At 32.1% G+C, this 9,109-nt stretch overlaps 1 long non-coding RNA gene across 2 annotated transcripts in view; it reads right to left on the bottom strand.

Moving 5' to 3' along the window:
* Positions 1 to 1,113: 1,113 nt before the first annotated feature.
* Positions 1,114 to 9,109, bottom strand: part of LOC140600708 (uncharacterized) — a 28,620-nt gene continuing 20,624 nt past the window's right edge. Inside the window, exons 3-4 of one of the 2 annotated variants that reach the window (XR_012003871.1) lie at positions 3,994 to 4,162; positions 1,114 to 1,718 (exon numbers count right to left, since the gene is read on the bottom strand). This is a non-coding gene — a long non-coding RNA (uncharacterized lncRNA). The remainder of the gene's footprint in view (positions 1,719 to 3,993; positions 4,163 to 9,109) is intronic. The other variant, XR_012003870.1, reaches the window with a different exon arrangement.

Raw genomic sequence — 9,109 nt, 5'->3', positions numbered from 1 at the left:
CTAGCCAACGTCTGCTCAAAGAGATAATATATATGCTAAAAATTCTGAATACTTAAGTATCTAGAGTTTAGAATAATATAAACAAGTTAGAAAGGAAAAAGCGCAAAGGTGAAAAACAGAAAGAATGATTTAACATGAATTTTTACTTTTTGGGAAGCAAATTACTCATTCAATCATTAATTCACTAAACAATTTTTGATGGCCTATCCTAGGCTGTACACTATTCCACGATGTTGAATGTGAAGGAGAATAAACCCCAACCACCAAGCTTCATGGAACTCACACTCTGACCAGGAAGACTTGTAAGAAGTACGTCTAGATCAATTCTCATTTTTCTACTCCATCTGCAATCACTGCCATAATACAACTCTCCATTCCTAAGAAGAGTTGTAAAATAATGGAATCATTTATTTTTTACCTAAATTTGACACAAACATCTGGTGTCTAAAATATTCATTAATACTTTAAATCTCCCAAGAATATTTAAATCTCACAATTTTTGATAACATGTTCAATTCTAGCTTACATGTTAGTGAGGTAAAACATGGACAGCCAAACTTAAATGACATCTTCTCTCTTTTGCATGACCTGTTTTTCAAAAATGTGTTAATTAATTTAACAAATATTGGTTGTTATATAGCGGGGATTTTTCTAGCATGGAGGTCCCAAGGAAAGACAAAAACAGACAATGTAACCACATGGAGATTCTATTCTGGTATAAAATAAAAAAAAAATACACATATGATAGATCAAGTGCTGATAAAATCTATGGAGAAAAAGGAACCTGGGTGAGGGACTGATCAGGTAATGAGGATAGAAGGTGTGTTTGTGTTGGAAATGCTGTAGAGAAATCCTAGGTATATAGAGGAGCTGGTAAAAAATCTCTTGCATAATCACACTTAATCATAAACCTGGAGGAACTGAGAGAGAGAGCCATCTGGAGGAAATCTGGGGGAAGCAAAAATCTAGGGGAAGAATTAGGTGTGTATATGTGTGTGCATTTCACAACCTCTTCTTATTACACGAATTTGAAATTTATTTTATCCACTCAAGGCAATTACATTTATTTTATTTCAAATTAAACTTTCATTTTCTTTTTAAAGAAATGCTTGTTGACTTTGATGCCCTTCTTGCTGGACCCAATATCCGATTTCCTCAAATGCCAGGAGATTCTCTGTTGGACATCCATTTTAATTTTAGAGCTTTCCACAAATACTATTTCAGCATAAGGCAGCACACCATCAGTGATCATGGGGACAGGATGAAGTATGCATTTGCAGCTCATCCCCTGGGTATAGGATGCAGTACCCATTTTTTTTTATGTCCCCTCCTGGGTGTCCATCTGTCTGTTGCCTGACGATTTGAGGCACAGCAATGTGTCTGGTTGTTCCTCTTACAGTTACACTGGCCATAATCCTGAAGGCTGCTCGAAAAATCTCTCCTTTTTTCATTTGCTGCTTCTAAGCAAGTAGCTGCTTTCACCTTTCAGGCAAACCTTCTCCTATGGAAATGGTGCTCAGTCATTTCTTCTGTCTTTCAAGCGGTCATCAGACTTTTGGTTCCATGAAGTGTATACCGTGTATCCCAGAGCTAACTACTTAACTGTAGTTATGTATGTGTGTTTTTCCCAGAAATTTAGAGCAGGAAGGAGATGTATGTGCTCAGTTGCCTTGATCCAATCACAGTAAACATGCTTTCACTAAAGATCATATAAGTACCTTATAAATTAAATTCAGAATAAATGAAACCAATTTATAAAACATAATTTAAAAGTACACATATATATAAAGTATATGTACATATATATGGTTAAACAGTGTAATCTCTGTGATCCTTATAATTAAAAGGTGAGATATAAATTTAAAAATAAGTAAATTTTGTTATGAAATTTCAACAACTTTATATCATTTTATACTTTTCATTTGTTTCTTTATCATTCTCTTCTCCTAAGAGGATTTAAGCAGAAATGTCTCCATCCTAAAGTGTTACAGAAATCCTTATTTAGCTGTACCTAAGGAAACTCTTGCTGAGGCTTCTTTCCTTTGTATTTTCCCATTGTCAATGGGTCCTCTTTGTGCCCTGTGTTGCTCACATCTCTTATGAATCCTCTCAGGGTAGCCATCCATTCTCTCAGGTCAATTTTTCCTCCTTCCTTATTTCCTTCCTTCCCCTTTTACTACTGTAGAAAACCCATTCTTTCTACAACTACTAAAAGTTTTCAGTAACGGTGGAAACAATATAAGAATCATCCTAGCTTGTTCAATTATTGATGCTTCAGCACCTTCTATGCATAAATCATAATAGCAAAATTTGAGTGAACACTGCATGCCAAGCAGTGTTCTAAGCATTTCACATATAGTCAATCATATTATCCTCACCCTGGCCAAGTGGTAAGGCACAATACTCCCTTTCAAAGGTGAAGTAACTCATTCAGAGAAAGGCTACATTATTCACCTAGATGGTAAGCTAGGAATTATGAGGTAAGGTACATACCACGGCATTTTTAGCATTCCAGCTCTTAACACTACTTGGCTTTATGACATTAGGTAATAGGTGAGGATACAGATTAGTAGGACATGACATGGGTTCCACACTCTAGGATTTTACAATAAACAGTGAGTAGTTATATCAGTTCCTTAAAGCCTCCTTTCCTGAAGGTCAGCATACACTATGCCTACTGATCTTTAGTAAAGTATTTAAATGGCAAAACACGTTTGCTAATCAGAACTTACAGTACAGTCCTTTCCAAAATTGTTTACTAGAACAGCACTGCCCGCAATGTGATTTATAGAACAGTGACTCTGTAGCATGTTAAGCATAACAATAACAAAGGAATCAATGGTGACATGATAAGGGTGGGGTTAATATTTTAGGGTGAGGAGCTCTGAAAACCTCACAGCAAAAAACTCACAATGGGAGTTTAAACGTGGAGACTAATTTGGAAATAAGGTTTGGAACACCAAAGAATCAATGACTGACTTTAGGCTGAGAAGTCTAGATATGATTTCATAATTTGAAAGAAAGAAATGGGGGGAAAAGTATGAAAATAAAGTTAAATGACTCTAGTTAACTTGGGTCGGGTATGGGAAAACTTCAAGCAGTCTAGGTTACTGGTCTCAGTACTCAGAATACTGTGCAGCTAATAGGTTGTATAGTTCCTTTTATCATTCTGCAAAATTACCTTCACCATATCAAGTAGAGGAAAGTGGTTTACATTATTTAGCAAAACCGTTAGGATCATAAACAAGTTCTAAAATAAAACAACTAATTTTGATTCTTATATATGTAAAAGTTGAGGGAGTAATTGTCTTTTATTTGGACGATATCGTAGGCTGATAATATTTATAAATAAAAATGGAAATGTCCTACTAGAATGTAGTTATGTGACTCCCCCCCCAATATAATAAAAGAAGTGAGAGGTTTAATCACAGGGTATTAGTAAAGCACTTAAATCTTCATAAGGATCATTTGAGAGGCTATAATTATATTATATTACTTTAATATTGGAAAAGAAAAATCTGCATGCATAATGATTTCAGTGTCTAAAGATATAGACTGTAATATTTCAATTCATGCAAACAAATTCTCAAGTAAAATTTGTTGTTCATGCTCATAAACATCTTTTTGATCCTATCAAAGTTTTCAACTAACACTCCCAAATATAAACATTAAATATTTTACTTGCAATCTAAGATATTAAATATAGTGCACTCCTAATTCACTTATATTTGGATTATCTGGGCAATCCAAGCATTGTGGCCATCTGTCTATTTGACTTGGCTGCTGGATCCAGATTGAAAAGGATAATTACTCACTGTGGTGGAGGAAGGTCAAGGAGAGACAGGGAAGAGTTGCTTTTTCCCAAGCTCACACTTCAACCCAACTTACTTATCAACTTAGCTGCCAAGCTGGCTTTGTTCTGATGGAAACTACCAACTCAACCTGAGGTAGAAGACTCAGATAATTAGAATTGGAGTAAGGTTATCAAAATACCTTGTAAACAGGTGAACCCATAAGTAATGTGGGCAGTAAATTCCATTGCTAAGCATAGTCTTTTTCATCAGGGGGTCTCTTGTAGGCATTTTCCATTACTGAGCAAGATCCCTTGTCAAGGAATGTGCTTGGGATCTAATCTGCAAGTTCAGAGAGGAAACAATTTCACCTGGCAGGAAATAGGTTAAATACAGAGCAATAGTTTCAGCAATTATATAATTAAAATAATATATATATATAATAATGACAATGTCTAAAATGATAAGACGAGGATGTCCTAAGTATTAAGCAGGTCCTAAGGACATCATAACGAGTTCCTACTTCTCTCAACCGACTGCTTTACAGAAGCATGCAATTTCCATAAGAATCCAGGTAAACATATCAAATCTAGAATTATTAAATATAGTAAGAATATGAATAATGATAAAATAAATCCAATATTACAAAACAATAAAATTTTCATGACTAATACTTCACTTAGCCATTAGAACAGCTTTATCAAGGTAGATATTTAAGCTAATATATTTAGATTTTGAATTATAATACCGAGATCCAAGAATTGGCAGTTTTCTATTTAAAGACATGAGCTTTAATAATGCTAAAGCTCCAAACAATAACTTACTTTCCTAAGCTTTTTATCTTTATTTTGCTATACCATACCTAAGAACAATTATTGTTAATATCATGCATGAAACAGAGCAATTTCAAAATATTACAACTGTTCAAGTAGAATCTAAATGAATATCATTATTTGGGTAAATAAAATTTTAAGGTCATATTTATAACAATATAACTACTCGGAAATAATAAAGATATAACAATTTGACCATCATTATTTTCTTTTATAAAAGCCAAGAAAATGCTTAAACTGAAAAGTGATGTTCATTTTATTTCAATATGTACTGGTGAGTTTTTCAATTTTTAAAATATAATGTTTATTCACTTCCTGATTTATTTGGTAATATTAATTTCCTTAGAACATAACTTAGAAATAATAAATACTTGATGACAAAGATGGATTGTTTTGAAAAGAAATCTCAGTCAATTTTGGTAAGAGTTTAATAATACTAAGGGGAACCATAAGAATATATTGAAGTGGTAAATGAATAGAAATTGCCCTTTTCAGATCAGAGAAATAATTTATGATAACCTTAAATTTCCCATTACACCATGCACCAGAATAAACTTCAAATAGATCAGAAATGTGAATGTTAATAAAAAAAGAAACAATAAAAATTCTGATGGAAAGCTTGAGTGAATTCCCTTATAACCCGGATTTGAAGAGTCTTTCAAAGAATTATTTCAAGGTCCAGAAGCCCCTAAGTTAATAAATTTGGTTATGAAAACTCAAAAAAATTTCCTGGCAAAATGCACCATAAGCAAAGATAAAAGATAAGTAATAAACTGGGATTTCACAATCTATGTAACAGAAAACTAATCTTCTTTAATGCAAATTAAAATGTACTGTGGTGCCTTTTCTCACCTATCAGATTGGAAGAAATTCATAAGCTTGACAATGGGCTGCTGGAGAGGGTTGGTAAACAGGAACTCATCTATTGCTACTGAGAGTGCAATATGAAAAAACTATTTGTTTATGGAGAAGAATTTGGCAATATTGAACTAAATTCTGTATGCATTCCTCTTTATCTTAATATGTCCTTTTCTAGAATTTTACTCAAAGTAAAATAGAGATCTCTGCAAACTCAAAATATCATAGGTGAATGTAGATTTTGCCATGCAAACATTTTTATAGCCATATATATCAAACTGCCTAGAAAAGAGAAAGGAGACAAATATGGTGTAAAGAAAAATAAAAGTTCCATGCTGTTGGATTTGAATGGAGAAAAATCAGTCAGAGTTTGGATTATTAAATCACTTAGAGACACAACACCCCAATAAGCACACATAGTGCTAAGATCTTGATTTCCAAATGACATTTCCCAAAAAAAGGGCACTGGCAAATGGATGATTCAGTTCTAGAGTCAGAAAAGTATATAATAAGCCTAGAAATGTTTAAGACTTAACAAGTTATGTCAAAATGTACAAAAAAAAACTTAAAGGCTCCCACTAACCCAATTTGAGAGGATATGAACTTCAAATAAAACAGTTAAAGGATTGCAACATATTAACAACTACAAAAAAAGATTTATGGGTTCACAGGGTAACATTTTTTTTTAAGGGGAGAGAAAGAAAAAGGGAAAAGGAAAAATAAAGCATAGGAGAGAATAGTAAAGGGACAGGTGTAAATCACTTTTTACACAATGATTCTTAACTATCAAATAAAAAATAAATAGTAGAATAAGAAGTCATCATTTTTCAATCCTCAGTGTAATACCTGAAAGGAGTAATAATTATTAGTGGATCCTAAAGGTTGTTGGGGTAAAAATGTTTGTGGGGTCTCAAAGTGAGCCCAACTAAATACTACAACGGAAAAACATCAGTTTATGTTAGAATCATTTGGTGATCATCATCTAAGTAATAACATTTGGCACAGCATTACCAACACAGGCATTACCACCATTCAGACAGACGTGTCTTTTGAAGCGATGCAATAACATTGTTTATTAAATTAAAAGTACACAAATCATAGATGGTTCTCCTTTTGCTGTTGAACTTGTCTTGCTTCCATTTTGAAGAAAAAGCTAATTTGTGGCAAGAGCACAGAGTCAAAAGAATTGCAGCAAATCAGGGCCAAAACCCAATTTCATCACCATGGAAACATCCTATATATGGACTTTCTGTTATTTGAGATAATACAGCCTTTTATATTTGAGCCAATTGAGTTGGAGTTTATTGTGATCAACTGCTTGATCCTTCACACAGAAAAGTGAAAAATGCTCAATCTTCTGTTGCACAGGTTGCTCCTATTTTGTCCCAAAGAATTTATCAGTTAATATAGATTTCATTTTTAAAAAATCTGTGAAGAGAGTTAGCATTTGTTCACAGTGATCTTCATATAATATTTTAAAACTACTTAGTTCTTCATGATATCAAGGCTAAAATAACACAGACTTTATTCTTTGTTCAGCTGAATATAGTGACCTTCACTTTCCTTACTTTTAATGATAATATGACATAACTTTCACTTATCAATTGACCCTAGAATTAATTACATAATTAAACAAATGCCACATGTCAATATATTTTGAAACCATATAATATTTTAGTTAAAACATTTAAGAAAATGTTGAATAAAGATAACAGCCATACGCACATGCATACACACACTTTATATCTAAGATATATCAAGTAATCATTTAGCAAATATTGTATCTTAAGATATTGCTAATATATTCTAGCTTAGTGTGTTTTAAACTTTCTTTTACAGAATATTCATGAAAATGAATTGTAAATAAATACTGAACAAAATATGTCATAATAGTCAATTGATACCGGACTGAAGTTCTACCTCAATTTGAAATATAGATGGTCATTCCTAAAAAACACAAAAAGAATAATATCTGGAAATCACTAGAAACATTTGTGAAAATACCTGCTATAATAGGCAAGCCAAATAGATCAATTAGGGCTGCAAAGAAGCAAAAATGATATGTATTGCTTCCACCCATATGTGGAATAGTAAAATATGCTAATACCTAAGTCCCTTATTATAATTAATATAACAGAAATATTTGTGACCATAATTCTAACTAATTTGGAGCTTATGCTGTGCAGAAAACAATGTGTTTCACATACGTTTTAGTTATTCTTGTCATAAGAAAGAAAAAACAGCAGCATTTGCTCATTTTACTCATATGCATAACTAAAGGTGCATTATTACTAATGAAGATATCTAATTTGAATTAAACACCTTTCTCATACACCCCAATATAAAACTTATTTCTGAGAAAAACCTTACTAATAGTGACAATTTGTCCTATCATTATAAAGTAATATGTAAACTTCATCTGACATTCATAAAACACAGGAAACATACATGCACACAAATACCATGCATTTTCATTGTCCAAAAGTAATCTAGAGTTAACTTTTAACATGTTCATGTAGGTCTTTCTAGTTTGTTAAAATTGTTTAATTTAAAACACTTTAAAAAGTAAAAAAATACCACTTTAAATTTTTGATAATACCAATATAAACCTATTTTTTTCAATTCTTAGTATTTTATGTAAATTTCATATTCTAAGGTACATAATCAATGACTGCAAAAATTTAATTCTATAGCTGTGTTATTATTTTAATTTTTCTCTTTATTGTATTTTATTATACAAATAATTCATGTTCTTACTGACCAATTAAAAAAAGACTATAAACTATAAGAAAATTAGCATAAATTATCCCAAATTGTAATCCTATATATAATGCCTTAATATGTAATGCTGTAGTCTCTTATGAAAATATATAAAAAAAAGAAAATATATAATATGTAAGGTAAAATAACGCTTTAGTTTCTTATAAAACTACATTCATACATATGATTGACAAAAATGGACATTCAAAAGTACTTGCATTTTTTTCATTAAACAACACATTTTAGAATTATTTGCAATTTGATAATACATTGTAGTGAATGCAACGTGGGGTATGACATTCTTAAGTTGTTAAATAGGTGTCTGGGTGATGGTGTCTTGTCATAATCCCATCTTGATAACCTATACCTTAGATGCTAACTTAAAAGTTAATTATCAACACACTTTGTAAAACATAGCAGTATAAAGGGAGAGAAAAACAGATGACATTAGGCTAGAGATCACGAACTAGGGGTGGTGGAAGGGGAGGAGGGTGGGGGGTGGGGTTGAATGGGTGACGGGCACTGAGGGGGGCACTTGACGGGATGAGCACTAGGTGTTATTCTGTATGTTGGTAAATTGAACACCAATAAAAAATAAATTTATTTAAAAAATATATATATATATGCATACAACCTATCTATAGATCAAATAATAAAATATGGGAAGCTATTATAGGCCTTGTTTTCTTTCTTTCTTACCCAATTAAACTTCCATTTCCCTTAAGCCCATACTTTCACTGATTAAGACTTTTTTTTAAAACTCTGCATTGAAACCCAAAACTATATTCTTAATAGATGTCCATAGATGCATTGAGTTGCTATTGTTGTTCTTTAACTGATTCCAGTGTATTTAAAAGTACTGGGAGA

Source organism: Canis lupus, chromosome 12 (assembly GCF_048164855.1).
Source record: "Canis lupus baileyi chromosome 12, mCanLup2.hap1, whole genome shotgun sequence".
In the NCBI taxonomy this organism is placed as follows: domain Eukaryota; kingdom Metazoa; phylum Chordata; class Mammalia; order Carnivora; family Canidae; genus Canis; species Canis lupus.
Note: the sequence above shows the minus strand (reverse complement) of the source record. Positions and strands in the feature narration are given on the sequence as shown.